The 18,382-nt window shown below is 37.6% G+C and overlaps 1 non-coding gene across 1 annotated transcript; it reads right to left on the bottom strand.

Annotated features, from left to right (window-relative positions):
• Positions 1-5,602: 5,602 nt before the first annotated feature.
• Positions 5,603-5,709, bottom strand: LOC121240125. The gene has a single exon (XR_005935454.1). It is a non-coding gene; the product is annotated as a small nucleolar RNA R71 (small nucleolar RNA).
• Between the last annotated feature and the right edge of the window lie 12,673 nt (positions 5,710-18,382).

Below are 18,382 nucleotides of genomic sequence, written 5' to 3'. Positions count from 1 at the left end.
AAGGATTTGGTTGCCAACAGATTGATTGCGGAGCTCAGATTTAGTGGTCAGCACAGATTGATCCCGGTCAGGATGAATTATCCCCTGACCGGGTAGATACCATGTGCACTGAATATAACTGGCATGGAGGTCACAAATGAACGGGATGAAAGTCACAAAGACCACACAGCCCTCTCCCCTCTACTGAGTGGAAAGACTCCGGACTGGGATGAAAGACTCCTCTCGCCTTTTCTAGTTGTTGTCCATAATGTTGTTTAGGTGGACTTTTAAGTTGGTCGGTTAGACTAGTCGCCCAATCTAACCGCCGAGAACCTTATTGCCTAGTCTTCTCGCCTAGAAGGTAAAATATATTGGCTCTAATTCTTCGCGCTCTCTGGTCTTCGCACCCTGGTCTTCACCCTCTAGTCGAAAATCTCCTTGCCTACCGAGAGGTAAGCCTTCTCGCCTTTAGGCAATAGAAATCTCTTTGCTACCAATGGGACACGACTCCTTACCCAAATCTTATCGGCTTTCTTCAAATCTCGTTGCCTATTATCTGTCTGGATCCGTAGTCTCTTTTTTTGTATCAAAATGCTCTCATTTTTACACTAAATCTTCTCACTCCTTCAAATCCAAGAAAATATATAAAAAATATGTAGAAATACAATAAAATCAATAGTATTGAAGGGAAAATGACACTTTTCATAAATAAAAGAGTGATAAAAATTACATAAAAATAACACTTATCATAACTCAATTTTTCCCACCCAAAACTATTCAAAACCGAAACACAACAAAAACTCTGCCAAATTGAAGCCATGTGAACCTGCCGTTTGCAAAGGGAGATTTCATGACTTTTTTGTCAACCAAACCATGCCCCATGACCTGGACACCACTGTAGGACCATTGTAGACACAGTAGGGAAGAAATCATGGTGGTTTTAGGTCACTTTCCCCTTGCTCAAAAAGGGACAAACTATAGAAGGTAGATTGGAAATTTCAGCAAGACACCTCCATCTCATCACCTTATTTCGGGCTGCACCTCATGATCACTTGGCAACGAACTGTCCACCACCAGAAAAAGTCTTCAAGAAGTGACCTTGCTCCTGCACAAATCAGCCATGATGATGGTTCAAAGGGATTAGTCAAGACAATGATCAAAATCTGCCAAAGGAAAACCAGCTGAACATGTCAGCCCATTGGGTGGTTTTGATGATTTTTCTCCCCTCTCCTTTGCCCCACGACTTTGCCAGCTCGCATAGAAATAATGTAGCAACCATAGGAGTGGAATCATTGTGGTTTAGGACACTGTTTTGACCTACAAAAGATGACACAAGTGATGGAGTGCAAATCTGGAAAATTCAAATTCATACACCATCTTCCATCAACCCCCTTTACCAAAGGCAATGTCCCCTTTCCCTTGGCTGCCTATAAAAGGCCCCTTCACCCTCTCGTTTCCTCCAAAATTCATCTCCAAGCTTCCTCTTGAGCCTTGAAGAACACTTCCCCCTCTTAGAGATCAAAAGAGTGAAACTGTGTGAGTTCTTAGTGAGTTCTTGTGTGTTCCTGTGTAAGGCTGTTTTGAGTGGTTAGAAGGCCATGAAATTTGTAATTTCTCTTACTTTCGATCTTATTTAGCATGTCAAGCTTTGTTTCCATATGTTGGTACAAAATTTGGATAAGTTTTGGGAAGGTTTTCATGCTTAAATCAAAATCGGGTCAATTGGGTCAATTAAGGGATGGTTTGATTAATTAAATATTTTAAGTGAGGATTTAGCGATGGCTTGTCTTAAGCAAGATTTGATATGATTCATTGTTGTATTTAAATGATTACGGAAGGTTTAAATTGTGATTAGAAGCATGGCATGGTAGGTTTTGAATCTATCTTGTTTGGATTCTCAAGTATAAATCGGTTTGAATGAAGTAGAGATTAAGGATATCTTAGCCATGATTAAGTGTTGGGATGAACTCTATTATCCTAGAATTAGTCTTCATTATGTCATTAAAGATGTTAGTGATCATTTGTGATTAAAAAAAATCTCATATGCATGCATTCATTGGGACCAATAGTTGAAAATACACTTAGGCATCAACTAGAGTGCATGCCATGGGTTGAGACCATTTGGAAAAGTTCCACTTTGATTTTTGAAAATAAAAGGGCATAAATGGTTTTAGAATGCCGAAAAATGAAGTCCATGAATTTGGAGTTCGTTTGCAATTAGTGAAAATTTAAGGCCTTAACGGCAATTCTTGAGGGTCTAGGGGTAATTTTTGGTAATATCTATTTTTGAAGCCTTTGATTTTGGACCTCACCCATAGAAGTATTAATGCTAACTTAGTACAGACTTGATTTACGTAGCTGCGACATTATTTTTCAATTACTCCGGAGGTTTGTAAGTTGGCTTCTAAACTCACACTTGATAGATTATTTATGAATTATTGATAAATGCCTCATTCATATTTACATTATTACTTTGAGCATAAAATATCAAGTTATATGATACATTGAGTGTATATTTACATGACAAGTGATATTTCCACCATTTTAGCATAATGCACCTATAAATGTCATTTTTACTTGAAAGTCTTGCTATATATGCACACATCATAAAACACATTTTTTAAGAGTAACATGGAAATGAATTTTTTTATGACCCGAAAGGCTAGGATAGGGAATTATCTCAGTGCAACTCCTCTATCCACTTTGGAGTGAGTAAGAATGGAGTGGTAACCCCTAGGTTGATGAAGAACAGTCAACTGGTTTTAAATGTGTTCTTTTTAAAGAACGCCGGAGTGAAGTCATATGTTATGACACCTAATGCTAGTGAGTGTATATGTTATGATGTTATGTTATATTACCAATGCATCGAGAATGATGTATGCAGACAATGATGTAGTGCAAACATGAGTTATGCTACGGTCACCGGCAGGTGCTCACAGTGCATATAGGGAACCATGTTTCTACCAAACGTATGTTAATGATGGTTTTAATAAACGATGAAATGTTATGATTTTTGAAAGCAATGAAGTATGAAATGTTCACTTTCAAAATGTCATGTTTTTGGAATGAGAAGGTGAAAATGTTCTCTGAAAGCGAAAGTGCATCAAGGTTTTTTTTAAAAAGTTGAGGAATCTGGATGGGAGACACATGCACATCTTTATGTATTTCATGCAATTCGTATTTATCATTCTTCATACATAATTTATCTCTGTGTAAGTTAGTTGTTTAACTTGCTAAGATTTCAAGTAAATCTCATCACTTGTGGGACCGCTATCATTTCCTCCGGAATGATAGAAGTTGTGATAGGACCTGTAGAGGATGAACTTGATGGATTGCTAGATGTAGATGATTGAAGAGGAGCCGGACCTTGAACGAAGACTAAAAGTAATTTTCATGATCATAAGCATTGACTCTTCATACTTCAGAGCGTATCAAATAGTTGATCAAACCATTGAACTTGGATTAAGTATTTTGTATTAAGGAAATGTTGTCCTTAAGTTTGAACTTATGATGGTTATTAATGCTATTGGGATATTTTTAGTTCATTCTAGCATGAGTTATAACTAATCACCCTTATTCCACTGCGATTATTGTATACTGCTAGTTGCACTTAGAGGATGCATTGCATATTAATTGTCATGTACAAGGGTATATAATTAGGTGTTACATGTCCCGACGCTCTAAATCTCTGTTCCATCTCAAGCTGAGGTTGAGGGCGTCACACACGGCCAGAATTCGTGACAAGACTTAGGCAATAAGTGAGATATTTTACCTTCTGGGTGAGAAGACTTGGCGCAAGGCTCCGGGCAATTACATTGGCAACCAAATTAAATGACCAACTTAAATGACATCATGGGCAACAACTAGCAAAGGCGAGTAGCTAGGATGGTGAGAGGGTTCTGTCATTCCGGTCGGGACTCCTTCCTCTTGGTAGGCGAGGAGACCAGTTATATTCAAAACACACGAAATCTACCCGGTGGGACCCTTTCAAGTTCCGCAATCCATTGGCTAAACACCAAATCCTCCCAAACTCCTTAAATCAAGCCGCTTATTACTAATCTTTCATTTTAGATAATTTCATTGTTCTTGGGATAATTTCTTTTATGTTAACTTTTATCCTTAGAAACTATTTTCTAGATGTTTAGGCTAAATTGTTGCGGTATTTATCTTGTTTCCAGATTTGAATTTTGACATCTATTTAATCCCGTCTTGTGGGATGAATAGAGGGGAGTCTGAGTTTTAGAATAAAAGTATTCCAAAGTTTATTTGAAGGAGGCGGATCTGGGGAGCAGAGACGAGAGCAGCATTCAATTTCATTATGAAATAATTTTTATTTTCTAGAGCTTTGATGCAGTCTAGTATTGAACACACAATTTATATTATAAGTTATCGTATTTTCAATATTTCCATGATTGAGTATTTATTCCTTGTTCTTAATACTTGCAATTTTCAAGCTAATTATTGTTCGATCTAATGAATCGCAATCAGACCGTGAGATGATTTGTGATTAAAGCTCTGGCATTAAGCACCATTAGTTGAGCAAAAGTAGAGATACTTTATCGCGATTAGTGTGATTTTAAAGAAAAATTCAAAGAACTTAATGAGTCTCCAGTTAGTTAAATTCACATAGAGATATGGAGTTATTAATTGAAGGTATTTTTAGTATTGTTTGAGATAAAATATTGAATAGTTATGGAATTTTTATCAACTTGGGATAATTGGGATTCTATAACAAGGAAGAATAAATTGTGTGAGTGAAATCAAATGCTCTAAATCTATTCTTATTATTAAAATCTTAATTTTAATGCTCTTTTTTCAGTTTACTTTAGATAATCTATTCTTTAAATTTTGGTTTTCTAAATAGTAATTAATTTAGTCAATTTCAATACTCAATAGCATAATTATTCCCTGTGGGTTCGATATCCGTTTTCTTTAAAACACTTTACTACTTGTTACGATTATGTGCACAAGTAGATATTTTCACCACAGCAAGTTTTTGGCACTGTTGCCGGGGATTAGTTATTTGTTATTGATATTGATACTAGCTAGATTTTTACTACTTTGGATTTATTTTATTTTTAAAAAAAAATTGTTTAAATTAGATCTCAGTTTGATTTTTCTTTTCAAGAATTAGAAGTGCATGCCCCAATCTAAAGCATTATAACATACATTTTTTGATCCTGAGATTGAAAGAACATTACGTCGGATTAATAAAGAGAAAAAGAAAAAGGTCGCCACATCTAAATTTAATATGGCCGACCAGGAGCACAAGGCATTGAGAGACTAAGCTATGTCCTCTATCAATGGGGTGACATTTAGTATAAGGCGGCCAACTATACAAGCCAATAACTTCGAGATCAAGCCGATCATCATTCAAATGATTCAACAAACTATCCAGTTTGGGGGGCTGTCACAAGAAGATCCTAATGTTCATATTGCAAATTTTCTAGAAATTTGTGATACTTTTATACACAATGGAGTGACATATAATGCAATTCGATGTGACTTTTTCCTTTCACTTGGGGAAAAAGCAAAAGCTTGGTTGACTCTTTGCATCATCACCATCTAGGAGGATTTGACACCAAAATTCTTAGCAAAATATTTTCCTCCGCCTAAAACAATGAAGTTATGGAATGATATCACTACCTTCACCCGATTTAAGGGTGAATCATTATATGAGGCATGGGAGAGATACAAGGAATTATTGCGCAAGTGTCAACATCACGACCTCCCAGCCTGGCTTCAAGTACAGACATTTTACAATGGTTTGAGACCTACAAATTGATCTATGGTTGATGCGGCCGTAGGAGGAGCATTAATGAGTAAGACCGACCAAGCTGCATATGAACTTCTAGATGAATTGACATCCAACAACTATCAATGGTTTGAGGAGAGAGCAGTGCCAAGAAAGATGGCTGATTTTTTGAACTTGATTTTATTACCACATTGGCGGTGTATATGGCAAATCTATCACAACAACTAGGTAAGATGAACGTTAATGCTATTCAAACTAATATTGTTTGTGATCATTGTGTAAGAAATCATTCAAGTGTAGATTTCCAAGTGGCAAATCCGTTTGCCTTACCAAGTTATGAACAAGCCCATTATGTGTCCAATTTCCAACATCAAAATAATCCTTATTCAAATACGTTCAATCCTAGATGGAGAAATCACCCTAACTTTTCATGGAACAATAACCATGTGCCAACTAAACCACCTCAACAGTTTCCACAGCAAGAGAAGAAGCTGACACTTGGAGATATGACTATGCAATACATTCAAAAGACTGATATGGTGATCTAAAACAACTTGGCTTCAATATGCAATCTTGAGACACAAATCGGTCAGCTCTCAAACATGGTTATCAAAATGACAGTAGAGACTTTACCGAGCAACATTATGACCAATCTGAAGAAAAATGTCAAAGCCATAACATTCGGAAGTGAGCGGACATATGACCAGCCATAGACAGTAAATACCAAGTGAGATGTAGAAGCTACCAAAAATGTGGAGTCTAAGAAAAAGGAAACTGAGTACGAGGTGAAAGAAGGAGAGTGGGATGCGACTGACCAACAAGCTGAGAAGACTAAAGAGAATAAAGGGGTTGCAAAAGACAAGAAATCTGTTCATTTCTAAAATTTATTCTCCTTCAATTTATGATCCACCAATTTATTTTCCTAAAAAATTAAGAAAAAATAAGATTGAATATCAGTTCTCTAAATTTCTGAGTATATTTAAGCGTTGAAGTTTTTGAGTAAATGCTTAAATATGCAAAATTTTTGAAGCTGCCGCCTAAGTTGAAAGATTTGGGGAGTTTCGCGATCCCTTGCACTATAGGAAATTCATATTTTGATAAAGTTTTATGTGACTTAGGGGTAAGTATTAATCTAATGCCTCTCTTTGTTTTCAGGAAACTAGGTCTTGGAGAAGCAAAGCCGACCACCATCTCTTTATAGTTGGCGGACAGATCTATTAAATACCCGAGAGGACTCATTGAGGACATACTGGTGAAAGTTAATAAGTTCATCTTTCCGGCCGACTTCATTGTACTATATATGGAGGAGGACGAAGAGATCCCTTTGATATTGGGTTGACCTATCCTTGTGACGGGGAGAACTTTAATTGATGTCCAACAAGGGAAACTCATTTTGAGGGTCAGAGAAGAGTAGGTCACTTTTAACGTATTTAAATTTATGAAATTCCCTTCTGAGGTACATTATTGTTTTCAAATAAGTGACCGAGAAGTGGTCATGACCGATGAGACTTATGGAATTGAATTTCCAAAGTTACCACTTGAGGTATGTCTTACTCACTCTACATCTATTGAATGCAAAGATCAAGAGGTTAGGGAGTGTGAGAGATATTTGGAGGCTACACCATCCTTTCCTCTTTCAATAAAACCGAAAGTGGAAGAGCTAAACTCATCGCAGTCGACATCTCCAAGTAAGGAACCACCCAAGCACGAACTCAAATCGCTTCCATCAAATTTAAGGTACGCTTTCTTAGGCCAGGACTCTACTTTTCCAGTTATTATTAACAGTTCCTTGAGTGATGTAGAGGAAGAGAAGTTGATCAGAGTCTTGCAGGATCACAAAATGGCCTTGGATTGGATCATCTAAGACATCAAAGGAATTAGTGCTTCAATTTGCATGCATAAGATTTTAATGGAGAATAATTTTAAACCGATCATCCATTCCAGAGGAGACTAAACCCATCAATGCAAGAAGTGGTGCATATAGAAACATTGAAGTTTTTAGATGCCGGGATCATTTATCCAATCTCAGATAATGAATGGATAAGTCCAATGCAAGTCGTCCCAAAGAAAGAAGGGATAACCGTGATCAAGAATGACAACAACAAACTCATATTGACTATGATGATCACAGGATGACGAGTATGCATAGGCTATCGAAGACTAAATGATGTAACTTAGAAAGACCATTTTCCCTTACCTTTTATTGATCAAATACTAGAAAGACTTGCCAGCCATGCTTACTACTGTTTTCTACATGGATATTCCTATTACAATCAAACAGTCACTGTATCCGAGGATCAAGAGAATACCACTTTCACCTATCCTTATGTCACTTTTGCATATAGGCATATGCCTTTTGGTGTTTGCAATGTGCCAGCCACATTCCAAAGATGCATGATATCCATCTTCTTGGATTTGGTGGAAAATTTCTTAGAAGTCTTTATGGATGACTTCTCGATTTTTGGTCACTCTTTTGATAATTGTTTATCTAATTTATCTTTCGTATTACAAAGATTTAAGGAGACAAATCTTATTTTAAATTGGAAAAAATGCCACTTCATGGTCAAGGAGGGAATAGTGCTCGACCACCGCATTTTCTTCAAAGGAATTGAGGTCGATCGAGCAAAGATAAAAGTTATTGACAAACTCCCACTATCAACCACTATGAAGGACATGAGGAGTTTCTTGGATCTCGCCGGGTTTTATCGTCAGTTTATCAAGGATTTTTTCCAAATTATTAAACCTCTACAATCTGTTGATTAAAAATACTCGGTTTGAACTTTTTGATGAATTCTTGCGTGCTTTTGAAACATTGAAAAAGAAGTTAATTTCAACACCTATCATTGTATCACCGGATAGGAATTTACTTTTTGAATTAATGTGTGATACTAGCGACTATGCTACAGGGGCTGTTTTGGGGTAGAGGAAAGATAAAATTTTTCATGTTATTTATTATACAAGTCGGACTTGAACAGAAGCTCAACTTAATTATGCTACTACTGAAAAGGAATTGTTAGGAGTTGTGTTTGCCTTTAACAAATTTCGTTCTTATTTGATAGGTTCGAAGCTAGTCATCTACACCGATCACTCAGCTCTTAAATACTTGCTCTCAAAGAGGGATTCCAAACTAAGACTGTTAAGATGGATTTTGCTATTACAACAGTTCGATTTGGAAATAAAAGATAAGAAATGTACCGCCTCTTCAGCTTAAAGAGGCGGCTGACGAGGAGAAATTTTCAGTTAATGAGACCTTCCCAGACGAGCAATTAATGGCGATACAAGTTGTTCCATGGTATGCCAACATGGTAAATTATTTGGTTTCCAGAATTCTACCGGCCGAAATGACATATCAACAAAAGAAGAAGATCTTCTCCGACTTGAAATATTATTTTTGGGATGAACCTTTTCTATACCGGCACTGCGCGAACAAGATAATTAAAAGATGTGTGCCCGAGGAGGAGACGGGGAGCATACTCAGACATTGCCACTCATTGGAAGCGGGCAGCCACTTTGGTGGACCAAAAACAACAACAAAAGTTTTACAATGTGGCTTTTATTGGTTGACTATTTTTAAAGACTCTTTTAATTTTGTTAATTTATGTGATCATTGTCAAATGGTTGGCAACATTTCTAGGAAACATGAGATGCCTTTAAACAATATTTTAGTGTTTGAATTATTTGATGTTTGGGGTATAAATTTGGTCCTTTTCCATCCTCATATTCTAATAAATTTATTTTGGTGGCTATAGATTATGTCTCTAAATGGCTGGAAGCGGTCGCCCTGCCAACCAAAGATGCGAGGGTCATAGTGAATTTCTTGAGGAAGAATATCTTCTCCCGATTCGGCACTCTGAGGGCCATAATAAGGGATGGCGGGAAGCATTTTTGCAATCGCCAATTTGAAGCACTACTGACTAAGTATAGAGTTACCATCATGTGGCGACACCATACCATTCTCAAACGAGCGGTCAGGTCAAGGTGTCTAATCGGGGGCTGAAGTGCATACTAGAGAAGACCGTGAGTGTCTCTCGGACAGACTAAGCGAGAAGGTTAGATGACGCGCTATGGACTTATCGAACAACATTCATAACCCTAATTCAGATGTCGCCTTATTGGCTCGTTTATGGAAAAGCCTACCATCTACCCGCAGAGCTAGAACATAGAGCCTATTGGGCGAAGAGAACACTGAACTTTGATTTACAAGCGGTTGGCTAGAATAGAATATTACAAATCAACGAGATGGATGAGTTCACAATGTTGCTTATGAGAATACTCGGATTTACAAAGATAAGACTAAAAGATGGCACGATAAGCATATTCTAAGAAGGCAATTTGAAGTCAGGCAAAAAGTTCTATTATTTAACTCAAGACTTTGACTCTTCCCAAGATAGCTGTGCTCTTGGTGGTCGAGACTATTTGTGGTGACCCGTGTCTTTCCCTATGAGGCGATTGGAGTCCATCACGAGACAAAAGACACATTTAAAGTAAATGGACAGAGATTAAAACCCTATGTTGATGGAGACTTTAACTTGAAAAAGTGTTCCATCGATCTCGTCAATAATAAATGATGAGAGGACAATATCTAGCTATAGACTTTCAATAAAGCGCTTTTGTGAGGCAACCCAAGTTTTTATTTTATTTGAATTCTTTTGCTTAATATTATTCATTTGCTTTCATCTTGCAGGAATGAAGAGGCGAGGAGGTCTCCAAGGAGTACACGGCTGCACCTTCAAGGATAACATTCAATTGGCAATCAGGGGAGCATGAAAGGCAAGAGAGGTATAAGGTCTACAAGTAAAGTTAATTATAGCCATATTATCAAAATTATAAGTTTGGGGTGTGAAAACTCAACTCGTCTTCTATGTGGCCAAAAAGAAAGGCCGACGAGAGTCATCAACACAGGCAATTGAAAAGGTTTGGAATACTTCCATGAAAAAAATAAAAAAAAGTAGTAAAGAAAAGAAAAGAAAAGAAAATGTTCGACCTGCCGAATAGAAGGGTAAAGAGAGAGATACTTGAAAGAATAATAAAGAAATGTATATTGAGAGATTTACAATGATTGAGAAGAAATATTAGAAGTGAGAATGCTCTATTTGTCTGTTGGTGTTCAAACTTAAGTTCTCTTATTTTGTTTGAATCCTACATTTTCTTTGTAGCCCTCACCCTAGCCTTACATTACAAGCTTAATAAAGACTTATTGATCCCTAGTTATAATTTCTGTTCTAGATTAGTGGAGAGTGACTTGAAAAGCAAGCCTATGGAGTGTTTAGAGATCTATTATTTATTTACTTGTTTGCAGAAAACTATCTGGAGAGCTAATGATGAAGTGAGAGTGATAGGTATGCTTGAATGTGAGGATGGATAATGCGGTAAAATTGAGTTTTTAATTAACTTTTGGACTTGATTGATCTTGAATGATTCTTTTGAATTATAGAATTTAGGCAATCTTTGAAGCAATAAATTTTATGAATCAGACCAATGGTTGTTTTTATTATCTTTATTTTCTTCTTTGCTCGAGGGCGAGCAAAACTTAAGTTTGCTGGTATTTGATGAGTGTAATTTTTATGTGATTTTTATTACTCTTCTATTTATGAAAAGTGTTTTTTTTTTCTTCAATACTATTGATTTTATTTTATTTCAATATATATTTTATTTTATTTTCATGGATTTGAAGGAATGAGAAGATTTAGTGTGAAATGAGAGCATTTTGATACAAAAGAAGAGATTACGGATATGGACCGATGAGAGGCAACGAGATCTAAAGAGAGCCAAGGAGATTTAGGCGAGGAGACTCAGAAGGTGCGGCTAGAAGGAGCGACCAGAATTGGCGACTAGAATTGGTGACAAGAGTTAGGCGATAAGCGAGATATTTTACCTTTTGGGCGAGAAGACTTGGCATAAAGCTCTGGACGACTAGATTGGGCGACCAGTCTAAACGGTCAATTTACGCGACCAACCTAAACGACATCTTTTGCAACAACTAGCAAAGGCAACCAGCTTTACCGCTTAGTAGGTTGGGGAGAGGGTTCTATCATCCCGGTCAGGAGTCTTTCCTCTCGGTAGGTGAGAAGACCAATTATATTCAACGCATAGGAATCTACCCGAGGGTACCCTTCTGAGTTCCACAATCAATCTACTGACCACCAAATCCTCCCAAACTCCTTAAATTAAGCCACTTATTACTAAATCTTGCATTTTAGATAATTTTATTATTCTTGGGATAATTTCTTTTATGATAGCTTTTATCTTTAGAAAGTATTTTCCAGATCTTTAGGTTAGACTATAGTCCCATTTATATTGTTTCCAGATTTGAATTTTGACATTTATTTAATCCCTTCTTGTGAGATGAATAGAAGGGAGTCTGAGTTTAGAGAAAAACATTTCAGAGTTTATTATTTTAAGTTTCTTTCAAAGAGGCAGATCTGAGAGAGCAGAGGCGAGAGCCGCATGTATCATCAACTGACTCCAACAAAGAACATTAGTTTTATTGTTTTGTTTTCAATTTCATTATGAACTAATTTTATTTTCTAGAGCTTTGATGTAGTCTAGCATTGAAAATACAATTTATATTTTAAGTTATTTTATTTTCAATATTTCCGTGATTGAGTGTTTATTCCTTGCTATTAATGCTTGCAATTTTCTAGTTAATTATTGTTCGATATATTGAATCGCAATGAGACTGAGAGGTGATTTGTGATTAAAGCTATAGAATTAACCACATTAGTTGAGCAAAAGTAGAGATACTTTACCGCGATTAGTGTGATTTTCAAGAAAAATCTAAAGAACTTAATGAGTCTCCAATTAGTTAAATTCACATAGAAATATGGGGTTATTAGTTAGAGATATTTCCGGTATTGCTTGAGGGAAAATATTGAATAGTTAAGGGATTTCTATCATCAACTTAGGATAATTGGAATTCTATAATGAGGAAGAATAAATTGTGTGAGATTTGCTAGGTGAAATCAAACGCTCTAGATCTATTCTTATTATCTTTAAGATCTAAATTTTAATGCTATTTTCTTCAGTTTAATTTAGATAATCTATTCTTCAAATTTCTATTTTCCAAATAATAATTAATTTAGTCAGTTTCAATACTCAATAGTATAACTATTCACTGTGGGTTCAATATCTGTTTTCTTTAAGACATGTTACTACTTGTTACAATTCTGTGCACTTGCAGATATTTTCAGCACAAAATCTATTTCGAAGAGACAGAGGAAGTTGAGGGTAATGGAGAAAACATCGTTGTGTGGTTGTGTAGTCCGTATACTGCTCAGCTGCTGGGTGTGGGCCAGAGTGCTACGTGTGGTGGTTAGTGGCTCAGCACGACGCCGGCATAAAGGGGCTGAGGAACCCAATCACCGAAAGCACGATGCTGCCGTAAAGGGGTTGAGAAGCCCAAAACCTTTGCCCATTTAAGGTTCCCACTGACTGAAAGGGAGGTCAGCGCCGTGAGGAGGCTAAGAACCTCCTCACTGCGTCCCTGTAATGGCGGCAATGCGTTGTCAAGTCGACTGGCCACAACAGATTTTGTAAGAATAGTAAAAAAAAAAAAAAAAAACGGACAATCGTGAGTGGAGGTGGACATTGGCAGCGAAAGGAGATTGGGGACACCATGCCATCTTCCCCTCGTCGGAGATCTCCACAGTTGCGCCGAATCGAAGAGAGTTTTAATTTCTGCCAGGTGCGGCACTGGAAAGGCTTACGGAGGAAGAAGGGTTTCTTCTAACTTCTAAAGGGCCTGGGCCTTGGCCCAGCTCGAGAGAAAAGTTACGGGCCTGTGTTATGGCCCAGCTTGTCAAAGAATTTTTTTTTAAAAAAGAAAGAACTAGAATCGGAATTGGGCCTGTAGGTGCTGTGCAGTAAGCCCGAACTAGGGTCATTGTTGACCAGCGGCTCACCAATGAACCGGGTTTTGGCCTGGGTTACTAGACCTATGTGGTCCAGACCCAAACAGGTCATTTTATATTATTTATTTATTAAAAAGTTCTGAAATTTAATTTTTCTTCTATATGCATCTTATTATTGTTAAATACATGTTTTAAATTTTCTATACATGTTATTATTAGTATATACATGTATTAAATTAAATTTTATGCATATTATTATTGTTATATACATGTATTAAGTTTTATTAAATTTTCTATACATGTTATTATTGGTATATACATATATTAAAATTTTATCTCCATGTTGTTCTTATTAAATACATGTATGAATTGATTATTTTGGCTCTTATAATTATGCCACGTATATTTGTTTATCCAATATAGGGTGAATGATTTACATCAAAATTTAAGAAAATATTGGTTGCCCAAAGGAACAAGATTTTCTTAATTTTGGTGACAAATCATTAAACCCCATACTAAGGTGGATATGATTGTAACGCCTCGTCCTTATGGTGGGACTTTTTAAAAAAAGAGACAGGAGTTACTGATCCTTTTAAAACTTATTACTTCCATACCTAGGGTGCAAGACTCTATGTTATAATATAAAACGTGTTTTGATAATAAAAGAGGTTTACAGCGGAAAACATCAAACTTAAAATAAAAAGGCCTCTCATACATTTCAAATTCCCATGCCTAGACTTCCATGCTATTCCCCTCGGCCATGTCCGTCCTAACGCATTCTGCTCATTTTGAGTCGAATACTCAGTAAGCATTACTTCATACAGTTAAAATATATTAACATAGGTTTTCATTCATACATTCATTACTCCATACGTACCTTACATACATACGATATACATTCAATTTGAGAACATCACTAGACGGGGTTTTTCTTAAAAAAGGGTTTGCTTTTCGTAAAACATTTATCCTACTAGTGCCTTCATTTCTTAAAGATCTCAAGCATGCATACATACATTTTCTAACACATTGTTACCCCCCATGTGTTAGGGTTAGCGGTCTTCCTTTGGACCTGGATTCCACCCGTGGCCACAGGTTGAGAATCCCTTTTAATATGGGGGCACCACTGGGTGCACTACCAGTACTACTTACCTGGTATTGCAATCTGCCCTTTCCTTTGGAACCATTTCATTCAACTGTGGCCATTATGTATTTTTATACATTAAAACATTTATTTCCTTTCAGTCCTTTCCTTTCATTCAGTCCTTCCCTTTTTAGTCCTTTTCATTTAACAGTTCATTCATGAAAAAATATCGTTTAAAATCATGAGCTTAACTTTCAGTCCATTCATTCGTAAACATCAGTTAAAAGCATGGGCTTAAACATCATCTTTCAAAGCATCATTTAAAACATTAGTTTCGCTTAAAGCATAAGGCATGAGCTTCACACCTTATTTCATGAAAATACAAACAATACATACTATGTATAGTCATCCATTCACATGCATACACTTAATACTTGGATTGCATAAAAGGGGGCTACCAAGAAGGGCCATACATAGATGTACCCTTAAACACTTAGCATGCTTTTTCATAAACATCCTTTCCTGTCATTTCATCAAGCATCGTAAAGAGAAAAACATTTCATTTTCATTTTCATACTTTAGAAAACTCTAGAAGAGTATGAACATAATACTTACCTAAACTCCATGCTATTCTCATATCATGCAGTCTATTCATGTGTGTGTCAGATGACAACCTACATGCATACACATAACCTTAGCATCATTTTGTATCTAGTGCATAAGCAACTAAACTTAGAAGACATAAACTACACTTCACTTGGATTTTCCTCACTGAGACACACTCTCCTTCTATCCCTGTCTTTTATGTTTTCCTTTATCACGTTGCCTCTTTCTAGGACCTTCTTGAGGTCACCTTTTGCAAACTCAATGTTCTACTTCGAGGTCTTATTCTTTAAAGTGAACCTCCATGATTCACCATAGGGTTAAGACACTAAGCCCTTCATCTTATTCTTCGTATTAACCTTATCCCGATGCATGACTCCGACGGACTAAGTCATGCATATCAATCCTAGACAATACATACGTCACTTCCTACATTCGAGCCTTTGCTTCCTCGTCATCATCATCCATGCATATTACACGATTCTAAGCCAACTCTGAGGCTCAAACATCGTGTACCTATGCTTAGGACAGATTGCCCATTACATATGGTAAATCCATCCGGCACACATGTCTCACTAGATTACATATGTACCCTACCTCCTTATCACCTAAGATATAATACGTCGATCACCTACTTGTATAAACAAGCTTCATAGTCCGATACCAACCTTCTATTACTCAATTGGCAGGACTCTTCCTGCTTCCTGTCCCGTTATAAGTTCATTCCAACACTTGATACAAAAAGACTTCATTCATAACTACACCTTACGTCCCGTCACATAGCTCGAGACTACTCCTAAGCTACACTGTAACTTGTCAAGTCACCTAGCATCCTATTATGTCACTTCTACACCAACTCCTAACTCATCATGAGCACGATTCCTCACGTACTCTTGCCACATTGTGACATCCAGTCACGTTCCCACTACGTCACTCTTACACCATTTTGTCACTTCACAAGTATAGTAGCCATAACACTACTACACGGTGACACTCGTCATTGGGACTACTGGTCACATCCCAACTACTCCGAGACACTGTTCCACAATTTCAACACTTCACATGTACTCCTAGATGTAACACGGCTACACAGTAACATCAGTCACTGGGACTACCAGTTACATCACAACTAGTTCGAGACACTATTCCATAGTTCTCGACACTATTCATCACACTCTATGCTCCTCAACTATGCGACCATCCTTATTTTCACGACATGCCACACGGTGTATTGCTTCACCACATGGAGTACACTCCACGTGTCCTCCCTTCACACTATACTACGCCACATCACAACTACGGTACACCACATGGTGCACCACTTCACCACATGGAGTACACCACGTGTACTCCCTTCACGCACGCTATGCCACACCACCACTATGGCATACATGCCATATGGTGCATCACCTCGCCACATGGAGTACATTCCACATGTACTCCTTTCACATCACACTATGTCATGCACTACTACGACGCATGCCACATGGTGCATCACTCTACCACATGGAATACACTCCACGTGTACTCTTTCCATCCACGTTATGTCAGAAGAGTATATTTCATGTATACTCTCCTTATTTCACGCTACGCCACGAGAGTACACTCAGCATGTACTCTCTTCACAATACCCATGCCACATCACCACTACACCACATACTTCATAACCACATTTCACAGCACAGTCCATAACGACACAACACACTTCCCAACTAAGCCCAATACTTCACGTACACCGCTTGTGATGGCCCAAGTTTCGTCTAGGCTTGGCCCTTAGAATTGTTCTAGGTTGCCATGGTATTTTAGGAGTCTTAAAAGCCTTTGATGTAGTGATTTAAGTCTAAGAGAAGAGTGGCTCTAGTTACCTTAGAATTTCAGCCTTACTGGGAAATTTAGGTCCAATGGTTTAGGCCCATGATCCAATTCAAAATTTGTTAAGTGTTAAGTGACCAAATAATGTTTTTGCTTTGAACCTAGTCTCGAAAGTGGGCTACGGGGGAAAAGAGGTGTAGGAAAGCACCAAAATGGGCTTACACACCTAGCCCACTGCTTTTGGTCCAAGAATCAAGTTTCAAGGTAAGTTTCTTGGAAAAGGGAGCCTAGGGAAGTGGAATGGTACCTTTCTAAAAGCTTTGCATAGGAAATTGGAATGAGGCCTTTGGATTTCGAATCTTGCTAAGTCTTTGCCGTGTGTCAAACATGCACCAAGATTCTAGAAGGCTTTTGGGATGAGACTTTTATCAAGGACAAGTTTTCCCCTAGGGTATTCGACTAGCATGCCCCAAACATTCCTTTTGCTTGCCACTTGTCACTTAGTGTGTTATGGACCAATGAAATGTGAAGGATCACCTAGGGAATAAGCATGGGGAAGATGAAGCAGCACCTTGGAAATGAAAAGAGGAGGGGATGGCTAAGGCTAGGGCACACGCCCATGCCACTTGTCCTCCATGCCAAGAGCCTTTTCTTGGGAATAAGAAAGGTCAGGCACGGTTTTACTAAGTTACCCCATGAGAAGATGTTGACTTGTTAAAGGAAATGGAGGGCATATGAGGGAAATGTGATTTTTGGCCAAGGAGGGAAGCCCACACGCCACCTCTAAGATTTGCCTCTTCCCAATGCAATCTAAGTGGGGAACTCCAAGTCGTTTTCTGTTTTTAAGAGAGGAAAAAGAAGGAACTTTGCCACTTGTCTCACATGCAAAGGTTTTGATTCAAATAAGGAGGGAAGTGAAAGATCTCTATATACGAAGAAGGGTACACGCCTAGGAGGCTTTTCCTTTGCCGTTTTTCTGATTCTTGCATGAATTTCCACTCTCTCCACTCAATTCTCTCAAGTTCCTTTGAAAGCTCTCTCCCATTCTCTAGTGTTTTCTCACCAACCAAACAAGAAAGGAAATAGAAGGATTTCGGCACTACCCCAAGGATTTGCAAGGTAAGATTTCGTTTTCCTAAGTCTAGCTCACACACAAATCTTTTCTCAATTCAAAAATGAGATTCAAGTCTCATTAGACTTTGAGAAATGATAGAATACACACTTTCTACTATTTTCTTCAAAAATAACCTAGGGTTTTTAGAGAAACCCTTGAGACTGAATAGTGAAGGGGGAATTTATCCT

The sequence above is a fragment of the Juglans microcarpa x Juglans regia genome, chromosome 7D (genome assembly GCF_004785595.1).
Source record: "Juglans microcarpa x Juglans regia isolate MS1-56 chromosome 7D, Jm3101_v1.0, whole genome shotgun sequence".
Lineage (NCBI taxonomy): Eukaryota > Viridiplantae > Streptophyta > Magnoliopsida > Fagales > Juglandaceae > Juglans > Juglans microcarpa x Juglans regia.
The sequence above is the reverse complement of the archived record's forward strand: the minus strand, read 5'-3'. Positions and strand labels throughout refer to the sequence as shown.